General features: G+C 39.4%; 1 long non-coding RNA gene across 5 annotated transcripts; it reads left to right on the top strand.

The window, feature by feature from the left end:
- The first annotated feature begins 6,868 nt into the window (after positions 1-6,868).
- Positions 6,869-9,103, top strand: LOC120010417. 5 transcript variants are annotated; one of them, XR_005470874.1, is made up of 4 exons: positions 6,869-7,002; positions 7,111-7,428; positions 8,235-8,293; positions 8,766-9,103. It is a non-coding gene; the product is annotated as an uncharacterized LOC120010417 (long non-coding RNA). The 5 variants fall into 5 exon arrangements; XR_005470875.1 differs by having other exon boundaries at positions 8,033-8,293; XR_005470873.1 differs by having other exon boundaries at positions 7,111-8,141.
- The last annotated feature ends 14,211 nt before the right edge of the window (positions 9,104-23,314 follow it).

Raw genomic sequence — 23,314 nt, 5'->3', positions numbered from 1 at the left:
CAAGATGAACCCAAGAGATGAGGAGAGTACCTCATTCATAACTCCAGAAGGGACATATTGCTATAAGGCTATGCCCTTCGGACTTAAGAATGCTGGTGCCACTTATCAAAGGTTGATAAACCATGTCTTTGCTGATCAGATAGGAAAATCAGTAGAAGCATATGTAGATGATATGGTCGTAAAGAGTAGAAGGGCGGAAGATCATCCTTCAGATCTTCAAAAAGTGTTTAACACTTTAGATAAGTTTCAAATGAAATTAAACCCAGACAAATGCGCTTTTGGAGTAAGCTCAGGAAAATTCCTAGGCTTCCTTGTCACTAGTAGAGGAATCGAAGCAAACCCAGAGAAGGTTGAAGCCATTCTTCAGATGGAACCTCCGAAGTCTCCGAAAGAGGTTCAGAGATTAACGGGAAGAGCAGCGGCACTTGGGAGATTCCTTGCTAGGTCGGGTGATAAGTGTAGACCCTTCAATGGACTGAAAAGTGTCAGAAGGCATTTGAGGGTTTAAAGGAATACCTCGGACATCCTCCCCTACTAACATGTCCAAGAGAAGGAGAGGTATTGTACTTGTACCTTGCTACGACAGATCATGTAGTAAGTGCAGTCTTTATCCGGGAAGAAGAAAAAATTCAGAAGCCAGTGTATTATGTTAGTAAGGTCATGATAGATGCTGAGACTCATTATACCGAAGAAGAGAAATTTGCTTTAGCATTGGTTACTGCAGCTCGAAAGTTAAGACCCTACTTCCAAGCCCATACTGTAGTAGTTTTTACTGACCAACCATTGAAGAAAATACTTCAGAAGCCGGACACATCAGGAAGATTGATAAAGTGGTCCATTGAGTTGAGTGAGTTCGACATTCAATACAAACCAAGACATGCGATTAAGGCTCAAGCCTTAGCAGATTTTGTTGTTGAATGTCGTCGCCCAACCTTAGTGACACTGACCGAAGAGGACTACCCAAAATGGAACCTTTACGTTGATGGTTCTTCTAACCAAGAGGGTAGCGGAGCCGGAGTACTCCTCTTCGGTCCGGGGGGCATATGTATTGAACAGGCACTTCATTTTCATTTCAAAGCGTCCAATAATGAAGCAGAATACGAAGCGGTACTAGCTGGATTGAGACTTGCTGTCGAACTTGAAGTTAAGTATTTGTTGATCAATAGTGACTCTCAGCTAGTAACTGAACAAATGAAGGGAGACTATGAGGCGAGAGGCTCAAATATGGTCAAGTACTTAGCTGCGGTCAAGAAATTACTGGCCAAGATTCCCAAGGTAGAGATCAATCGAATACCTAGGGAGGAAAATGCAAAAGCAGATGTCCTTGCTCAATTAGCTTCAGCCTGTTCAGCCAAAGGACCTACTTCGGTCAGAATTGAGGTACTTCCTCAACCAAGTATTTCGGCTGAACTAGAAGTGGCCCCGATTGAAGCTGAACCAAGTTGGAAGGACCCAATCAGAGAATTCCTGCTTGAAGGGAAACTTCCTGAAGATAGGAATGAAGCAAGGAGTCTCCGGAAAAGGGCAGCAAGATATACTCTAATTGATGGAGAATTATACCGAAGATCCTTCACACTTCCATACCTGTGATGTTTGCCCAGAGAGGCCGATTACGCTCTAAGGGAAGTGCATGAAGGAATTTGTGGAAGTCACATAGGGGGAAGAACATTAAGTTATCAGGTGCTACGTTGTGGATACTACTGGCCTACAATGGTGTCAGACGCCAAAAACTTGTTCAAAAATGTGATAAGTGCCAAAGGCATTCCAATGTACCCCACCTTCCTTCTAGCCAGATGGTGCCTATTCAGAGTCCTTGTCCATTTGCTCAGTGGGTTATGGACATTTTTGGACCATTCCCACCAACATCGGGTCAAAGGACATATCTGATAGTAGCCGTGGACTACTTCACTAAGTGGCAAGAAGTGGAGCCACTTGCAACTATTTCTGAGAATAAAGTAATAGACTTCATCTGGAGAACCGTTGTCTGTAGATATGGGATACCAAGAGCCCTTATTGTTGATAACGGCAGACAATTTGTCAGAGGAAAGATGAAGAAGCTATGTGAAGAGTTGGGGGTTGATCTCAGAGTCACTTCGGTCAGTCACCCACAAGCTAATGGGTAAGCTGAAGTGACAAACCGAGTGATCCTCCAAGGTTTGAAGACAAGACTAAATAGTGCCAAAGGAAGATGGATGGAAGAACTACCGAGTGTGTTATGGTCCTACCGAACCACAGCACGGACTTCTACTGGAGAAACACCCTTCTCCCTGGCATTTGACTCCGAAGCCGTGATACCTGTAGAAATTGAAATTCCGTCTACAAGGATCATTAACTTCAATATCCAAGAGAATAATGAAGCACTTCTGAATAATTTAGACTTGGTGGAGGAAGTTAAAGAAGAGACTCGAATCAGAACTGCTGCGTACAAGCAGAGGATAGCCCGGTATTACGACTGAAGGGTCAAAGAAAGAAAGTTCAACCCAGAGGACCTTGTCTTAAGAAAGAAGGAGGCCGCAGGAAAACACCCCGGAAAGCTAGGGGAGACGTGGGATGGACATTTCAAAATAATTGAAGCATTCAAGGAAGGAACATACCGAATTGAAGACCCAGAAAACCCTGGGAAGAAGATGCGTCCATGGAATGCTGACAATCTACGTAGATATTTTATTTAGTTGAACAATAAAAAGAGTTGTTATTTTTTCATTAGTTTAATAAACAACAGATCAGAAGTTGTCTCAATCATTCCTTCTATTAGACCCCTCGGTCCAAACAGGCCCTTCGGCCCAAAGCTTAGAAAATTTTTCTAAGTCTCAAAATTAGGCCACTTCGGCCCTTAGACCCTTCAGTCCAAACAAGACCTTCGGTCCACATTAGGCCACTTTGGCCCTTAGACCCTTCGGTCCAAATAGGCCCTTCGGCCCAAAGCTTAGAAAAATTTTCTAAGTCTCAAAATTAAGCCACTTCTGCCCTTAGACCCTTCGGTCCAAACAAGACCTTCGATCCACATTAGGCCACTTCGGCCCTTAGACCCTTCGGTCCAAATAGGCCCTTCGGCCCAAAGCTTAGAAAATTTTTCTAAGTCTCAAAATTAAGCCACTTCGGCCCTTAGACCCTTCGGTCCAAACAAGACCTTCGGTCCACATAAGACCCTTCGGTCCACATAAGACCCTTCGGTCCGAACAGGCCCTTCGGCCCAAAGCTTAGAAAAATCTTATAAGTCTCAAAATTAGGCCACTTCGGCCCTTAGACCCTTCGGTCGAATCAGGTACTTCGATCTTGAAGTGTATACTTCATACGAAGCCAACCCTTCGGCCACGACAAGTACTTCACGCCGAAGTACACTTCAAGCATCCTCAACCGAAGTAAGGTCAGACAATAAAGTACACTTCAAGCATTCACAACAAATTTTGCAAATCAAAGTAGAGCGAACTGAACATGAAAAGAGAGAGATATCATTACCAAATGATATTTAACCATTCATACAAAAAAAAATAATAAATAAAAAAATATTGAAGTTAAATGTCTTCGGTTGAAGGGGGCAGCTCCGTCTCTGAAGGTTCATGCAGGGTAGCTTCTGGCAAGATCGGTTCAGGAGGATTTGGTGGAGGAATATCCTCTGGCGTAAAGGGACGAACTTCGCCAAGCTCGGTCGAGTGAATGGGAGAATCACCTTCGGTAGGGATGCATTAGGGGGATCTTCATCCGAAGTAACTACGGTAAGATCAACAGTGGAAGGATGGTCACCCCCATCCTCGAAATCTTCTTCAGAATTCTCGTCATCTTCAGCCTGTCGACGAACTTCTTCCTCAGCCCTAGCAAGTTCAGCATATATCTCCTCCTTGGACTCCTCAAGTCCGTCCTTTCCAACCAAAACCGGGCAAAGCTTATCAAGAACACTTGGATCTTGCCCAGCCTCAATTAGAGCCTTCCTGGCCATTTTGAAGGCACCACGACCACCGAAGTAGCGTTCTTAACGAAGAGTTAACTTGAACTCCTCAGAGGCTTTGAACTCTTGAACCCCCAGGGACTTGCCTTCGGCAATAGCCTTCACTCGTTCAGCTTCAGCAGCTTGGGAAAGCCTTGTGACCTCAGCCTCCAGCCGGGATTTTTCCTTACGGTATTTGAGCTCCTTGGCGTTAGCAGCATTTAGAGCTTCGGTCCTCTCTGTCAGTTCGGCCCGAAATGTCTCTAGCTCGGCTTCAGCTTTCGCCTTCGCCATGGCATCTGCTTTGGCCCTTTCAATTGCTGCCGTTTCATTGTGAGCCATGTTCGCTATGCCTCCAAGAAGTGTAGCAAGAACAGAGACAACCTACATAGGCATAATGAACTTCGGTACTTCGGGACCAATTTCATCTGTAAAAATACCAAGTCAAAAAAGGAGAACCGAAGTTAAATAAAATTATTATACCTTCATAGCTGCAACGTTCAGCTCTGACACCTTGTCTGACAAAGCAAGCGCTTCGTATCGACTGAAGTCAGCCGGAGTTGGAGCCTTCACAACCATCCTACCCGCAATGGTCGGGTTATTGGCAGAATCACTCACCAGAACATCCCAGTTCGGGGTATGAGCAGTGAGGTCTTCAATATCCATCCTTCGGGGAGGTTGGGTCACTGGAAGAGGGATGTTGACATAATTTGAAGTCCGAGAGGGGTTCGAGCTCGGTTGAGTCACCCTGACCGAACTGTGAACAGTTGTGGGAGCATTGAGCACGTTGGCTGCAGCAGAAGTCTCTCCCGTTGTATTCTTCCTTGAACGCTTCGGGTTCGGCTTCCTCCTGTTTCCCTTACCAATGCCGTGCTTCTTGCCCTTCGAAGCCCCAGCGCTGAACATGTTGACATAGTCCTCCATGCTCACCATATCTGCACAATGGATGACCGAACATGTTAATAAATAGGTAATATAGACAAATGAATTTCTCGAAGTCTAAAAAGACCAACCGAAGCACACCTCTCTGAAGAAGGACTGAAGAATAGGTGTACGCAGAGTCAATCTTACTAAAAGATATGTTGACCGAAGGGTTGGGAGGAAGGTATGCCTTAGTCAGTCCAATAAATCCCTATCTGTCTCATGCCTTAGTTCGCGAGGATTATTGAAATGAAAGACATGGGGAATACCGAACTCAGTTCGAAAAGGGAGGTGCTCTCCAGGTTGAAGGGGCGCCTTCACAAAGAAGTAACCCTTCTTCCAATCCCTGATTAAAGCCTGATAACGAGGAGATTCAATGGGTGGCCGAAACTGGAAATAGTATAGACCGGCCTCCCTACCATGACAACTTAATCTAAGAATGTGTTGAATAATAAAAGAATTGAAGGGTATAGTATATTTGACACAAAGGTTAAGAACGGTATTAAGGAAGAGCCAGGAGTTCGGGGCTAGAAGAACGGGACAAATATTGAAGATACGGAAAAAACTGGTCAATGCAGGAGGATATGGAATCCTTGCACCGTATTTTAGGGAATGGAGCGAGACGGCGAATTCCCCTTCCTTTGGATGAAGGGGGTGTTCGTCTGAAGGTATACGACGGCAGGCCCAGGGGATACCGAAGTCCCTCTTGATATTTGACACCCCATGATCATCCAATCCTGAACCGGATAAACATGTCGGTTCAGAATCAACCTCGTCTCCCCCCACTTGTTGATTTGGAGGAAGTTCACTTCGATCAGCAACTTCGGGATAATCTGACCGAAGTACCGAAGCCTCAGTAAGGCCAGGGGTAGGAGAATCGATGATGTTAACTTCAGAGTCAGACGCAGTCCGTTCACTCGAAGTAGAGGAAGAAGACGCGTCCCCCGAAGAGGAAGATGAAGTGGAGGAACTTAGAGACATAATAAAAACAAAAACAATAGAAGGAAGTAAAGACTGACCTTATGGTATGGAAACTGAGAGAACTAGAGACTGAAGTATGTTCGGTTTTACAAAGGAAGGCTTCAGTCGGTCAGTCAGATTAAACGCTCTAAATAGTAAAAATGGGGCGAGTAAAAATCGAAGAGAACTGCAAGCCACCTATTTATAGGAAGAAAGATCTGATCTAACGGTGCGTAGGTTGTGACGCTCTGCATCCTTCGATCTTGTCCGCAAAAATGAACCGTCGAACAAACATTATTACACTCATACCCAGTTCATCGTTAAGATACCTCGGTACGAGTGTGGGGGGCAACTGATATTCCCAAAATACCTCCACTAATGGGAGAAAGCCACGTGGCAGAATAAGTTCCAGTGAGGACAATATTGGTGACGTACCGAAGGGTAGACTTCGGTTCTCGACCGAAGTGTATACCTCTGCACTATCAGACCGAAGACCGCACTTCGATAACCGTACTACAGAAGCATGTACGCACGAAGTTCAACTGATGAAGAGTCCTCATAGGACGTCAATTCTAGATAGAGTCCTACTCCCCTTTGGAGAAGGATACAGATAGGATTTACCATCCGAGAAACCCTCTGGAAAATCAATGAGAGAGAGTCCGACTCCTACTACAACTCAAACGCTTCAAACTCATATAAAAGGGGAACCTCTGCCCTCAGGTAAGCAATCTAACTCCTACACTCTAAAATACTTACTGAGCAAGAGGCAACGCTCGAAGCAACGAGCCATCCTCCCAAGTTTAGTACCTTACTGACTTGAGCGTCGAAGAGGTCCCCCTGAGCACACCCTCGGGGCCCTACCGAAGCTTACGTTCGCTTCTTGTGCAGGAAGGAAGGAAGAGATCACGTACCAACAAAGGAGAAATTAGTTATTCCAGCTCAGTTTGACTTAACTGATTTGTCTAATAGGGTAGACCTGTTTTAGACATCATCAGGTAAGATTTATTCTGTTCTTCTGCTTATTTTGGGTTTGTTTGCTGTCTACGCGATCTATTCTCCGTCTATGTTCTTCTTACTAAAAGCATATCGGTTTGGTCCATCATTGGGTACGGCTTTCAAATTTTATGTCTTCATTGGATTTGAAGCATAAAGTCTAAGAGACGATCTGTTCGGCTCCATGGTCGATACGATACCAGGTATGACTTCCCATTTTTTAAACCGTTCTTTCTTCAATTGATTTCAAGCACTTAAATCTAAACCAAGCATTTTAACATTATTTCTTCAATTGCTTTTGAGAACTAAAGTCCAAAACAAGCACAGAAGAAACCCAAACACAATTCACCCAAGGAGTTTTGATTCTGTTCGTGACTCCAAGACCTTGATACTGGAATATTGGGTTTAGTATTATTTTTTGGCTCTTTTCTCTTCTTCTTTTTTTTTTTAAAAAAAGAAAGAGTATGAGTTGACTTTATTATGTTGTGAACTTCTACTTTCAAATTTGGGATGTTTTGGAACTTTAAATCTTGGATTTTCTTTTCGAGTTCATTTTATTATATCAGGAAAGATGGGAAGAATGCTACTGCAAAGCATATTTCTCCAAGGACCAACCCATACATAACCAGGTGAGTCATTGATTTTAATGATATTATCCTCGACAATTCACTGGATATCTTGCATTAATATTGATGAAAAAGTTTGTATACACTAACGAGATTATGTCATTCATGCCAATCATATATTATTATAACTTTAATGTCGGGGAAAGTTGTCGTTGAGAGTTGCTCGTGGAGGGGTGGTGTTTCCTACAGATTTTGTTCCACAATTTAGTTTTACAATATGTTCAATTAAGTTTCAGATGATCTATGGGCTAAATCCATGATCTGAGATTTCTTACAGTTACGGTTTCTGGTGTTGCTCTATTTACAGGGTTGGACCAGTACCTGGGATTCAAAATTGTAGTTACACTGCAAGTGTCAATTTGATCAGTGCTTAGGTTTTTTGGTTTACATAATGTTTAAAGTTCATATGGTCATAGATTTATTTGATATTCACTTATGATTAGGCAGTAGTCTCTAGAAATTATTTTCTTCCTGTTAAGGAGTAGGTTCTTATCAAGCATTCCTTCATAATTTTATCATTAAATTAGTATTGCAAGTGCAATGTGGTCTCCATTAAGAAACCTTTATTTCAGGTTTAACAAATTTTTGTTCTTTTTCACCAACATAGCATGGTGGTCCTAATGGCATTTCAAATGCCATTGCTAGAAGTCTTAGGCTTGACAACAATATTTGGTAATGTGACAACAGAAGATGCCACTCTTAATGCCTTGCTTTTGGTGTGTATTCGTGTCAGTTGACATTCATATGCTGTGAATTTTCCAGTTCACCATGTTGTTTGAACCTTTTCATGATCAATAATATGATCACAGGGCATCCGGGTGTTCCTATGGCAAAGGGCAGCTCTGAGCCGCTGAAGGTAACTTTTTAAGTAAGTTCTTTACTCCTCTTACCTTCCTCACTGAATTATATTATTATGAACTACTCATTTCCTGTATTGCACTTGGCACACTTCATTTCTGTCTCTTGAACCTCCTTGATGCCCTTTAATACAATTATATTATTTAAAAAAAACACCCTGGGATGTTCATGTGAACGAGTAAATGATACGATTCTGCTTGCTGAAATTTTGAAAAGTTCATGCTTCAGCTTTAGACAATTAAATACCATCTCAAAAGTAACAGAATTCCTTATTTGAACTATTGTTATTACAATTGTCTTTATTTTTTCTGAAAATGTTCATGCATGGCAGTTTATTCTTTTCTAACTCAGTAGCTCTTATTTAATATGCTTAATTTTGGCATATGGTGTTCATTTTCAAACTTGGTACATAATTTACCTCTCGATTGAGAAATATGGATGGTCAATCTAACACAAATACCTATTCTTTGATTCTATTCCAGATTGAAGGACGGTCATGGCTATTCTTCATAACTTTCTGTACTTTGATACAAGTGAAATCCATGGGGTGTCTAGCATGTCATTTAAAACCCTCAAAAGATATTGGCAAGTACTTCAAAGTAAATGTCTATGGTTTAAGTTGAAACTGTGTCGTGATGTTATTGTTGGGGTAAATTTGGAAGTCTGCTGCTGCATCAAACGTCTTTTGTTTATCTGAAATTGTTTTGGAATATCTGCCATGACATTTGGAACCTTTTGTCTTGCAAATGAACTTAATACTATGAATTGTAATTTGTATATTTTCGATTAATCTTTAACTTGAAAGTCCACTTTGAAACTACGCTGTGTTATTGTCAATTCTATTAGTGTGATATCTGCTTAGCAGCTTAGAGGCCATTTTTGTGTTTAAGCTTTCATTTATCCTGATTTGGAACATATTATTGGCTCTGTAGACGTGAGTTGTGTATATTGTATCCAGCTGTAATTAGTCAAGTGTTACGGCTGTAATTAGTCTGTAATTAGTCAAGTGTTACGGCACAAATTAGTCAAGTATTACGGCTGTAATTAGTCAAGTGTTACGGCACAAATTAGTCAAGTATTACGGCTGTAATTAGTCAAGTGTTATGGCACAATTTAAGGAGTAAATTTAGTCTATGTCCAGCTGGTAAGTGGTTGATTAGGTATGTATAACACTATATATACGTGAGTCAATGAATGAAAAAAATACTTTTGTCCACTATCTGACACTATCTGACATGGTATCGGAGCCAGTACGATCGAAAACCATAAAATTTCCTGCTGTCTCTTAAAACTTCTTCTCTACAACTTTGGTTGTCTACTACTTCACGTAAAACTGCTTCTTAACTAATTCTTTTCCTTCACATAAACTTGCACTGTCTTGTCTTCCACTGCTTATTGTTCTCAACTTCCGCTGCTACCTACTACCTACCACCTCTAGATACTTCATCATGTCTGGTAATACAACTGACAACTTCAAGATCTCTCATGAGAAATTAACTGGGAGATCCAATTATGATTCTTGGTCCCGTGCTGCTCGTATGTCCATTGCTAGCAAGAAAAAACTTGGCTATATAATTGGAACAAAGAAGGCTCCTGGTACAACTGATGCTATAGCTTTTGAAACTTGGGAAGAAGAAAACTGTACGGTTCAAACATGGCTTCTTAATGCCATGGAAAATCATGTCCGAGCCCTCTTTGATCGTCTCCCTACTGCTGGCGCTATTTGGAGTGCTGTAGAGAAGACTTATTCTGTAGGTAATAATTCTTCCAAGATCTATGAATTAACCCGCAAATCTGTCAATATTAAGCAAGATGGTCGAACTCTTGAAAAATACTATGAAGAATTACAAACCATATGGCAGGAGCTTGATGCCATTAATCCTCCTAAAATCACGAATGAAAGTGATTTATGTGCTCACCTTGCAACTGTTACCAACTTTCGGGTTTATATTTTTTTGGCTGGTTTGGACTCTCATCTTGACTCAGCCCGTGCCCATGTGCTACGATCTGATCCATTACCTGATGTTCTTGAGACTTATGCAATCCTTTGTGAGGAAGATAATCGACTGACTACTATGGGGACTGAAAAGAAGACTAGTGGTGGAGCTATGGTTGCCCGTAAAGGGACTTCAGGATCATATCGATTCCCTTCTACAAAGGGACACACTCCTTTGAAATCTGCAGGTAGTACCGGGTCCTTCCCTGCCAAAGAAAGTGGGTCATCTGTTTCCCGTTCTCTTCCAAAGGAAGGAGACCGTGAATGTTCTTTTTGTGGTAAAGATCACACTGTTGACAAGTGCTGGAAGCTTCATGGCAGACCTGATTGGGCAGATGACTTGATTGGTAAGAAACAAGGAAGTCGAGCTTCTCTTGTGACCACCACAACAACTGATGATGACACTGAACTTGAGAAAAGGGACATGTCAGGTAACTTTAGTTTTGCTCTATGTACTTCTGTGTCTGCTTGTAATAATGCATGGATAGTTGATACTGGAGCGACTGATCATATGACTAATGACTCTAGAAAATTTACTACCTTCACTAAAAATCACTCCAAGTTTTTTGTCACCACAGCCAATGGCCAAACTGCTCCTGTCACTGGTACAGGAACCATCCAACTTACCCCTACCATTGTCTTATCTAATGTGCTTCTTGTTCCATCTTTAGACCGTGATTTGTTATCTGTGTCTAAACTTATGACTGCCTATTCTTGTCATTTTTTTCCAAAACATTGTATTTTTCAGGATCTTTACACTCAGGAGGAGATTGGGCGTGGTTCTAAGAGAGGGGACTTATGGTACTTCAGTGGCATTGGTTCTGATGTTGTGGCAAATCACACTAGTACCCACCTGTTGAGGAATGAAAAGTTGATTCGTTTATGGCATCAACGTTTAGGACATCCATCTTTAGGCTATCTAAAACATTTGTTTCCTTCATTATTTAAATCTGACGTGTTTCGTAACTTCAATTGTTGTGAGACCTGTGTTTTTGCTAAAAGTCACCGCAATATTTTTCCCTTAAGTGATTCTGCATCGATAAAACCTTTTGCTTTGATTCATTCTGATGTCTGGGGTCCATCCCAAAATCCTACCTCTGGTGGTATGCGATGGTTCATTTCATTTATTGATGATTGCTCTCGTACTACATGGATTTATTTGTTTAAAAACAAGAGTGACGTCCCTCGTATTGTTAAACAATTTTGTACTATGGTTCAAACTCAGTTTGATACACCTGTTAGGGTTCTTCGCTCAGACAATGGAAGGGAATATGTCAATGAAACTCTTACCACCTTTTTTCAGTCACGTGGAATACTTCACCAGACTTCTTGTCCCTATACTTCACAACAAAACGGTGTGGCTGAGAGACGCAATCGTCAACTTTTGGAGGTTACCCGAGCTCTACTAATAGATAAACATGTTCCAAAATACCTATGGGGGGATGCCTTATTATCTGCCATGTATGTCATCAACATGGTACCTTCTCGCATCCTTCAATACAAAACTCCACTACAAGTTCTTACTACTCATATGACAATTGCGCCTCCCATTCCTAATCTTCCTCCCAAAGTTTTTGGTTGTGTGGCTTATGTTCATGTTCACCCTCATCAAAGGAGTAAACTTGATCCCTGTGCCATTAAGTGTGTCTTTGTGGGGTACGCTCCTTACAAAAAGGGCTATCGGTGTTATCATCCTCCCACTCAAAAGTTCTATGTAACTATGGATGTTACCTTCAATGAAGATTTGTCCTATTTTTTCCCAAATGCCTCTTCTCCTCAGGGGGAGAGTATGAATATGGATATGGATGATAATAGTCATTGGGATCCACTTACAGTCACTCCACCAGAAACTTCCACTCCTCCACCAGATATTCCACCTCCGCCATCGACTACTCTTGATGCTGTACCTGAACCGACTACCCATACTTTACCCAGAAATACCACTTCAGCTACTGTGCCCGACTGTCAAGGAACTAGTGATTGGATGCCAACATCTGAAATCAGTCCTGAAACTACCGAGAAACCACAAGAAGACCACGTCCAGAGTCCAAATGAGGTAATTTCTGAAATAAATGATGTTTTATCTAATTCTTCCAATATGCCTGAATTTGAGTCTACTATCCCAGCATATCAGTTACCTGCTCGGACAAACCGAGACAAGTCAAAACTTCAATATTCTGCCGACTTGAATGCTAAAGCCAAATATCCTATAGGCAATCATGTGTCAACCCATAGAGTACCCAAGTCATATGAGTCGTTTTTATATCAAATATCTACTGTATCTATTCCAAGACAGGTAAAAGAAGCATTAGCAGACACTAAGTGGACTGAAGCTATGGCTGAAGAAATGAGAGCATTACAAAAGAATGATACTTGGGACATAGTTCAGTTACCTCCGGGGAAGAAAACTATTGGGTGTAGATGGATTTTTACTATCAAATATAATGCTGATGGATCGATAGAAAGATACAAAGCAAGACTGGTGGCCAAAGGTTACAATCAGAGATTTGGGGTGGATTATAATGAGACTTTTGCACCGGTAGCAAAGATCAACACTGTAAGAGTATTGTTATCTGTAGCCGCAAATAATGATTGGCCTTTGTTACAATATGACGTAAAGAATGCCTTTTTACATGGTCAGTTAAAAAGGAAGATGTATACATGGATCTACCACCTGGAGTTTCAGAACAACCTAAAATGGTGTGCAAGTTAAAGAGAGCGTTATATGGCTTAAAACAGTCTCCCCGAGCTTGGTTTGGTAAATTTGCTTTGTCAATGAAAAAGTTTGGATACAGACAAAGTAACTCAGACCATACCTTATTTCTGAAGCACAAGAAAGACAAGGTAACTGCTTTAATTATTTATGTGGATGATATGATATTGACAGGGAATGATAGTGTTGAGATAGAAAATTTAAAAAAACTTCTGTCAAATGAATTTGAGATGAAAGAACTTGGAGAATTGAAGTACTTTCTTGGCATAGAGGTGATACGGTCAAATCAAGGAATATTTCTTTCCCAGAGAAAATATATCCTAGACTTATTGACTGATACAGGGATGCTTGCTTGCAAACCAGTTGACACACCAATTGAACAAAATCATAAGCTACATGAAGACCCAGGAGAGGTTCCTACCAACAAGGAGAGGTATCAACGTCTAGTAGGCAGATTAATTTATCTATCTCATACTAGACCTGATATTGCTTATGCTGTTAGTGTGGTAAGTCAATTCATGCATACACCTAGTGAGAGACATATGGATGCAGTCATTCGAATTCTTCGATACTTGAAGAGTGCACCTGGAAAAGGTGTCATGTTCACAAAGAATGGTCACTTAGATGTTGAGGGTTATACTGATGCTGATTGGGCAGGTGATAATACAAATAGACGTTCTACTTCAGGTTACTTCACTTTTGTTGGAGGTAACCTTGTTACGTGGAGAAGTAAGAAACAAAAGGTTGTCTCTCGATCAAGTGCAGAGGCTGAGTATAGAGCAATGTCCTATGGAATATGTGAATTATTGTGGATTAAATATTTGTTGAGAGATCTCGGGTATAAGCCGAGTTCTGCTATGTCCTTGTACTATGACAATAAGGCTGCGATTGCTATTGCACATAACCCGGTACAACATGACCGCACCAAACATGTGGAGGTAGATAGGAACTTTATCAAAGAAAAACTAGAAGCACAGATTATTGATGTACCATTTGTGAAGTCTGAAGATTAGTTAGCTGATGTCTTGACAAAGGCGGTTTCTAGTGTTGTGTTTTCTAACTCACTTGACAAGTTGGGCATGGTAGATCTTTACGCACCAACTTGAGGGGGAGTGTAGACGTGAGTTGTGTATATTGTATCCAGCTGTAATTAGTCAAGTGTTACGGCTGTAATTAGTCTGTAATTAATCAAGTGTTACGGCACAAATTAGTCAAGTATTACGGCTGTAATTAGTCAAGTGTTATGGCACAATTTAAGGAGTAAATTTAGTCTATGTCCAGCTGGTAAGTGGTTGATTAGGTCTGTATAACACTATATATACGTGAGTCAATGAATGAAAAAATACTTTTGTCCACTATCTGACACTATCTGACAGGCTCTCTAGCTGTGTAGTTGTGGAGGAAGGACTAGTTGTTGCATCAAGAAGAAATCGAACTACCAAGTCACGGAATGTAATTTCATGATCACTTTTTAAAATTGCTTGAATTTTCTTTATTCTTTGATTAGTTTTGCTGTTTCAAGGACATTGAAACATAATTGACGCTTAACTTTGATATTTGAGTCTTGGTAATATTTTCATTCTAAGTTGTGCTATTGATAAACATTTTTCTATTTCTGGAGACTATTGTGGTTTAAGAGAATACTTGATTAATAGTTTCAATTGAAGTCTTAGGGCTAGATTTAGAAGCTGGAGATTAGTGCCGGGACAGGTTTAATAGACAATGGCATAGTTTCGTCCCTGTGTTAGAACAACAATTCAGTGTTGGGATAGTAAAGTAGGTAACCACAATTATGAGGTGCTTGAAGGGGTAATCATTGTTTTTAGTTGAAACTGAAAATTGCATAATAATTTCCTTCTTCTATAAGTTAATTTACTTTCTTTTCGTATAACATGCTAATCTTTATCGCTCAAGTTTGAGGGCTGAGCATTGGTTTTTCAAAGTGAGAAAAGAAGTGGCACTTTCCAATCCTTTTTTAGTTTCCGTTCTTTTGTTATTTTACTTTATTTTTCATTACCTTCTTCACTGCTGTTTGAGATAGAATTATGATACCTACACTAATGGTGTGCTGTCACTTAAGGAGAAATCTTTAACCTGAAGGTGTTTGTGTTTTTATTTCAGGCTTAATATTGTGTACAAAAGCATTTGTTAATGATTTTCAAGGTAAATTGAAGCAGGACTCTCTTTCTAGACTGCCAGTTTCGTCTCTCCGTCTCTCTCCTATACAACTTTGTTTACCTATTATTTGTTCTGTTTGAAAAGGAGAATGAAGTTAACCACTTCATGAAATTTGTAACTTTGCGTCTACGATTTGCTCAAAAACATTTGTCTTCCAAGTTTTGTTTGTTACACTGTGTTTAATTGGTTTCATCTGTCCTCCATTTCTCTGTTTATTTCCTAATTTTAATATTGTTTATTACATCATTTTATGACTTTGAAAATATATTTGATTTGTGTTATGGTTTTGTGTCATATATCTTTATTTTTCAAATTAAATTCATGCCACGCGAAGCGTGAGTGTGTAACTAGTTTTATTTAAATACCGAAGCACTACACTTCCATAATTTATGCATTCATAATGTGTCCATAACTAGGTGGTATGGGGAAAATATGGGGACCATAATTAGGTGGCAAAAGGAAAAGCATGTGGATCATTTAGAGTTAGCATGTCACCTAGATTATGGACAATTATAAACACAACATTTTTTATTTAAATATGGGATAAGTACTAAAATAACCCTTATACTTTTGAGAAAGAGTCGAATATGCCCCTCTATTTTTGTTGAACTAAACAAGTCCATATACTTTGAATATTGGTCTCTGTTAACCCTTTTGACCTAACTGCCGTTAAAAAAAAATGGTATACTGTAATGTTTTACATTACTTTATTTTTATTAAAAATACGGGTGTAAAATCTAAAATGTGACATGGCTCAAAAAAAATGTCCTACAATCTCACTTAAATCCCTTTCTCTGTTGGGAAAAATCCCTTTCTCTACTGCGCACGAGAGGTGGGCTAAATTCATGGGGAAAAAAAATCACTTTCTCCAATCATAACCCTAAATTTTCTAAAAAAACATACAATCTCACGCAGCACCTGATGACACTTTGCCCAAAAAAAAATCTGCAAATAAAAAATTAATTTCGGCAACAAACGTCCCTTGTCGTACAATTTCGGAAAAATGATATTAAGAAATCATTTGTAATTTGTGAGTAGGGAGCAAGAGACCCCATCTCATACGGTACCTACACCCACCCATAAATCCACGGACATATTATATGACCAACAAATGCAGTCACAAATTGACATCGCTATGCCAGAATTGACATCGGGAGGTGGATAGCTTTCACCACAGATCGCTCAATTCCAGTTTGATACAATTTAGAGTTCGGTTCCAGTTTTGAATTAGGGATTTGATTTTAGTTTTTGAGTTTGGGTTTTCAGGTTTGTTCATCAGCGATATAAATTAAAATCATATATAAATGATGACTTGTGTCCTTATTTTATTGATCCATGATATTTGTTTGCCACATTAATATTTATTAAAAAATTACAAAATATATGTCATCATCGATTAAATGGCATTGTCAGCACCGTGATAACATAATAGAGTTACAGGGGCCTGAACTTATTGTTGGATATATATAGTATGCATATAATTAATTAATTAACAGTAGCAATAACAATAATAAATTGCATGCATAAACAATATCATATATTGATCAAAACAGTATCATATACCATAACAATAATAAATTGCATGCATAAATAGTATCATATATTGATCAAAAGAGTATCATAGACCATAACAACAATAAATTGCATGCATAAACAGTATCATATATTGATCAAAACAGTATCACATACAAGAATAAAAACTGGAATTAAAATACCAAAACCGGAATTAGATGAAGGAGCGAGGTCCGCCAACGCGAATCTCCTTAAAGTGAATTTGCTCCTGCCTATCGGTGTTTAGGAAGTCTGAGCAATCACCTCCCACGATACAACGCTCCTTTCACCACCTTGTTAGTGACACTCTAAAACAGGTAGTACAATCGAACCAAGTAAGAATAACACTCTCAGACTAGGATTTTTGACAGAGTTTCAACGGGGGAGAAAGAAAGGAATTTCATGGCAACAGAGGAAAAAGAGAATTTTCTTATGTTTGAGCTTGCTGCAAGTCACTCCTTATTTGGGAGGATGTGCAACCAACAGCCACTAAAAATCAGCAACCATTACTGATTTTTCTGGCCTGCAACCAGCCCATATCTTGGGCTGTTGCAACTGACCCTTGACCAAGTAATGGTGCAACCACCAACCCATGAACAGGTGTTGTTGCAACTGTGTTGACCAGTTCAAACGGGCTATGACTCAGAAGGAAGAATAAGTCTTATGTCCAGTTCAATGTAAATCGGCTTTCTCTTCTATGGGCTTGGGCTGGTAACAAAGTGCAAAAAATTTTAAGATGTGATTAGATTGGGCCTAATCACAAGCCCACCACGCGCGACCGAACCGAGCTGAGTTGGATGGTCCGCGGCTGCGGTATGCGCGTGTGTGTTTAATCAAAGCTCATAATATGGAGCCTCTCACTCCTACAAAAGCTTGGGTGCCCTTGGGGCCAAAGTCTTACTTCAACACTTGAGCTTATAAACTACACATCCACATGGTATTTTTTCAATGTGGGATTTTCATACACACACTTATTGCACTATGTTCACCATGCTTATCATGGTCACTTTGGAGTCTTTTTACATTCAACCAAAAAATGATTTGGTCACACTAATTGCTCCAATTTATTGTACTTATAACAAGGATCAATTGCCCATAAATTTCATTCAATAATTATTATTGAGCTTTCAATTAATAATGGTCAAACTATAGTTGACCGTCATTTTCCAACAATCCCCCACATTGAATGTGAATAGACGACTATACTGACACGGGAATTCGTCTGAGAGTGCAGTAGAATCAATACTGCATCGAGATAGGTAGCTTTTGGCTTTGAACCTTCCCTAGTGAAAATCCATCGGACTTACTTAACTAGTCAGTGGACGGACACCTTGAACTGCCAATTGTTTGTGTAAGCCTAGTCAACAAACCTGACACAACACTGATCCAATTCATAATTGGTTCGTGGCTATGTTCATTATTTCAGCCATGAATATTGGGTTCAGTGAGTGCTTTAGAAAATATCGCCTTAAAATATTTTCATAGAGCCGGCCATACTCTTCACTCACATAGGTGATTTCCTATCAGGAGTATCCTCTTATACTCCATTTGTTGGTCACAAGATATAGGAATCATTAAAAGCATAGCTTAACCTTATACACAAGTTCTAATAACACTTTGTGCGTCTTAGGAATGGGTTGGAGTAAAACTCCGTACTACTCACACTTAAGTTACACCCAACTTGTGTTGTCCTATTGAACCTAGTCCTTGGGATCTCCAATCGCTAGGTTAGGTTTCCATCAAGGTAACTCATTGAATCAAGGCTTTCAAGCCCATTCCCCCTCGATGCGCAGTTTATTTGCTCCCTACTCAACCCCTTAGTAAACGGATCCGCTAAATTGTCTTTAGACTTCACAAAGTCTATGGAAATTATTCCATTTGAGAGCAACTGCCTAACGGTATTATGTCTACGACGAATATGTCGTGACTTACCATTATATATCATATTTTGTGCCCTTGCAATTACAACTTGATTATCATAGTGAATGCAAATTGCAAGCACGGGTTTCGGCCATACTGGAATATCCTCTAAAAAGTGACGAAGCCACTCTGCTTCTTCACCAGCTTTATCCAAAGCGATGAACTCTGATTTCATCGTTGATCGTGCTATGCACGTTTGTTTTGATGATTTCCAAGATACTATCGCACCCCCTAGGGTGAATACATAGCCGCTAGTTGATTTCGACTCCTCGGAATCTGAAATCCAATTAGCATCACTATACCCTTTTAGAACAGCCGGGTATTTACCATAATGCAAAGCATTCTCCTTGGTTTTGTTCAGATACCCTAATACTCTTAATAGAGCTTTCCAATGCACATGTCTAGGATTGCTTGTGTATCTGCATAGTTTACTGACAGAGTACGCAATGTCTGGCCTCGTGCAGTTCATAATATACATGAGACTACCTATAACCCGAGAGTATTCCAACTGTTCAATACTATTACCAGTATTTTTATGTAAGACTAGATGAGGGAGAAAAGGATTATTAGCATCCTTGATGCCATGTCCTTTAAACCTTTCAATCACTTTCTCAATATAATGTGATTGAGATGAAGCTAGGCTTTCCGAATTTTTGAAAATTTTAATGCCTAGTATCACATCAGCTTCACCCAAGTCTTTCATATCAAAATTCTTTGATAGCATTTTCTTGGTACTATTGATTATCTCAATATTATGTCCAAGAATTACCATATCATCGACGTATAGACAAACGATTACACATTCATCGTTAACGACTTTGGTGTAAACACATTTGTCACACTTATTGATTTGGAATCCGTTCCGAATCATCACTTGGTCAAATTTCTCATGCCATTGTTTAGGAGCTTGTTTAAGTCCATATAGTGACTTGACAAGCCTACACACTTTGTGTTCTTGTCCTTTGACCTTAAACCCTTCAGGTTGTTCCATATAGATCTCCTCATCGAGTTCACCGTTCAAGAATGCAGTTTTTACATCCATTTGATGTATCTGCAATTCATATAGTGAGGCTATGGCAATTAGCATCCGAATGGATGTAATTCTCGTGATCGATGAATGAGTATCAAAGTAGTCTAGACCCTCTTTTTGTCTAAACCCCTTGGCTACAAGCCTTGCTTTGTACTTATTTATAGAACCATCAGCTTTAAGCTTCTTTTTGAAAATTCATTTACATCCAATTGGTTTATTCCCCGGAGGGAGATCAACCGATTCCCAAGTATGATTACTTAGAATGGATTCTATTTCGCTGTTTACAGCTTCTTTCCATAATGGAGCTTCTAGAGTTGACATTGCCTTATTGCATGTCTGAGGCTCACTATCTATCATGTATGTTAGATAGTCTAGACCAAAGGATTTAGAGATTTTTTATCTCTTACTCCTTCTTAGTTCTATTTCATCAGCCTCTTGATTCTCATTCTCAAAATTCGATTCTCTAACCCTTTTCTGAGAGGTGTCTGTATTTTTATAAGGAAATGTTTCCTCAAAAAATTCAGCACCTCTTGTTTCCATGATTGTATTAAAATGGATGTCATCAATTTTAGATTTGTGTATCAAAAATCTGAATGCACTACTATTTTGTGCATATCCTATAAATATGCAGTCAACTGTCTTATGTCCAAGTTTGACTTGCTTTGGTGGAGGTACAACCACCTTAGCAAGACCCCCCACACTTTCAAGTATTTGAAAGAAGGTGTTCTTCATTTCCACATTTCACATGGAATACTACCTGTCTTTTCATGGGGCATTCTGTTAAGAATATAATTAGCAGTTAAAACTGCTTCCCCCTACAAGTTTTGAGGTAAACTAGAACTTAACATGGCATTAACCATCTCCTTTAATGTTCTATTTTTTTTCTTTCAGCAATCTCATTTTGTTGAGGAGTGTATGGTGCAGTAGTTTGGTGGATTATTCCAAAATTGCACATAACTCATCAAATGAGGTAGAATCATATTCTCCACCTCTATCGGACCAAAGAGATTTGATATTTTTATCAAGTTGAGTTTCTACCTCATTTTTATACTTGATAAAAGCGTCCAAAACTTCATTTTTGCTAGCTAATAAATAGACATAGCAAAACCGAGTACAATCATCTATGAAAGTGATGATGTATTTCTTTCCACCTCTACCTTGAATAAATTTCAAATCGCATAAATCACTTTGGATTAATGCTAGAGGCTCAGTACTTCTTTCAATATTGTGAAAGATTTTCTTGGCAAACTTTTCTTCGACACAAGTTTCACATTTGTGATTAACATCCAAATTGAATTTGGGAATTAAACCTAAGTTTGCCAATTTCTCCATTGTACCATAGTTTACATGTCCTAATCTACCATGCCATAGAAAATGAGACACAACCATGTAAGCTGAAGACTTTTCTTTATTAATAATAGTCTTTGGGTACAAGAATTTAGACTTTTCGTCTATTACATCACAGCTGGCTTTAAAAAGCCAATCAGCTATTCTTGTCCTTGTTAGGATGCTTCCTGCAATCTTTGGCCCTATGTCCAGGTTTGTCGCAGACAAAGCAGGTGCCCTGGAACTTATTGGTTTGCTCTTTCGCCTTCCCTTTGGTCTGGTGCTCCCTTTTTCTCTTCCCATGCTTGGGCTTGGAAGTTTCCACCAGGTGAGCCTTAGAATTTCTTGGAAGAGCTGCCTTCTTCCTGTTGTCCTCCTCAATTCTCAAGCGAACTGTCAAGTCCTCCATGTTCATCTCCTTGCGTTTGTGCTTCAAGTAATTCTTGAAATCAGCTCAGTTAGGAGGTAGCTTCTCAATGACTGCAGTCACTTGGAATGGCTCACATATAGACATTCCCTCAGCCAGTATCTCATGCACAATGAGCTGGAATTCTTCAACTTGGGTGACGATAGACTTGCCATCCACCATGTTGAAGTCAAGAAATTTGACCACCACAAATTTCTTGGTACCAACATCCTCAGTTTTGTACTTCCTTTCAAGAGAGTCCCAAAGCTCTTTGGCTGAAGAGATGTTGGAGTAAACATTGTACAAGTCATCAACTAATCCATTAAGGATATAGTTCCTGCACAGATATTCGCTATCCTTCCAAAATTGGACTGCTGTTATAGTTGTTCTGTCTTTCTCTCCTGGTGACAGAATTGGACACACCTCCTTGAGGTACTTGGCAAGATTCAATGTGGTCAAATAAAACCGCATTTTTGTTGCCATCGCTTAAAGTCATTGCCGGTAAATTTTTCTGGCTTTTTAGCAGGAACCATTACACGGCCAACAAGAGGAGTCGAGGTCCTCTCATTAGCATAAGCTGGAGCAGCAGGCTCAACAGGAGCAGTCTTAGGCTTGCCTCCGTTAGGAGTAGCCATACCTCCAATAGGAACAGTCACACCACCTGGGTTGTTCACACCACCAGGCGTCAAGTCATCACCTCCAGGATGGATGGTGGATCCCTCAGTATTTTGAGCCATTATTTTTCTACACAAATCAATGTGTAGTGTAAGTAACACAATTATATTAAATAATTCAAAGATATAACACCACAGAATCAACACAGAATTTAAAAGTCACAAAAGCTTTGTCGGCTTTCTAAATTAGAGACTAACAACTTTAGCAACCATATCGTTCCTAGGTAAGAGGGGGTCTTCCGTATAATACGGCGCACAATTAAATAACCCATTTCCTAGACAGAACATTCTAGACATTGCTTAGTCATTGTTAATCACTAAAAAAGATTACGAAAATATTTATCAAAGAAATTTCAATTTTTCAAAACCAGTTACCTAAATTATATTATAGCACACAAGTTCAATATATATGTAAAAATCAGTGAACAATAATTGATCAATAACAACAATTAATGCACCGAATCAATAATTGTAGTTTGATAAGGCAACAATATTCATGCACGTACATGTATTGATAATGCAATCATATCAAAAGTACACAATTCTTGTATATTAGACAGGTGCACATGCAAGTAATTTCAAATGGTAGTTGATATTCACGCACAGGTAATGATAGACAGATGCAAAGTTTATTTAATATGCACGTATTACCATATTGTATTTCTTTTTACCAGATACACATAAATGATAGAAATACAAAAGCTAATGCACGTTTAGAAATATGCTTTCAATATATGCACAGATTTAACAAGCATACAAAAGCAAATTCACTTTAAGATTGTTGGATATATATAACATGCATATAATTAATTAATTAACAGTAGCAATAACAATAATAAATTGCATGCATAAACAGCATCACATACAAGAATAAAAACTGGAATTAAAATACCAAAATCGGAATTAGATGAGGGAGCGAGGTACGCTAACGCGAATCTCCTTAAAGTAAATTTGCTCCTGCCTATTGGTGTCTAGTAAGTCCGAGTAATCACCTCCTAAGTTACAACGCTCCTTTCACCACCTTGTTAGTGACACTCCAAAACAGGTAGTACAATCGAACCAAGTAAGAATAGCACTCTCAGACTAGGATTTTTGGCAGAGTTTCAACAGGGGAGAAAGAAAGGAATTTCATGACAACAGAGGAAAAAGAGAATTTTCGTGTTTGAGCTTGCTGCAAGTCACTCCTTATATAGGAGGACGTGCAACCAACAGCCATTATTGATTTTTCTGGACTGCA

This window comes from Tripterygium wilfordii, chromosome 12, assembly GCF_013401445.1.
Source record: "Tripterygium wilfordii isolate XIE 37 chromosome 12, ASM1340144v1, whole genome shotgun sequence".
In the NCBI taxonomy this organism is placed as follows: Eukaryota; Viridiplantae; Streptophyta; class Magnoliopsida; order Celastrales; family Celastraceae; genus Tripterygium; species Tripterygium wilfordii.
This window is presented reverse-complemented; position numbering and strand designations above follow the sequence as displayed.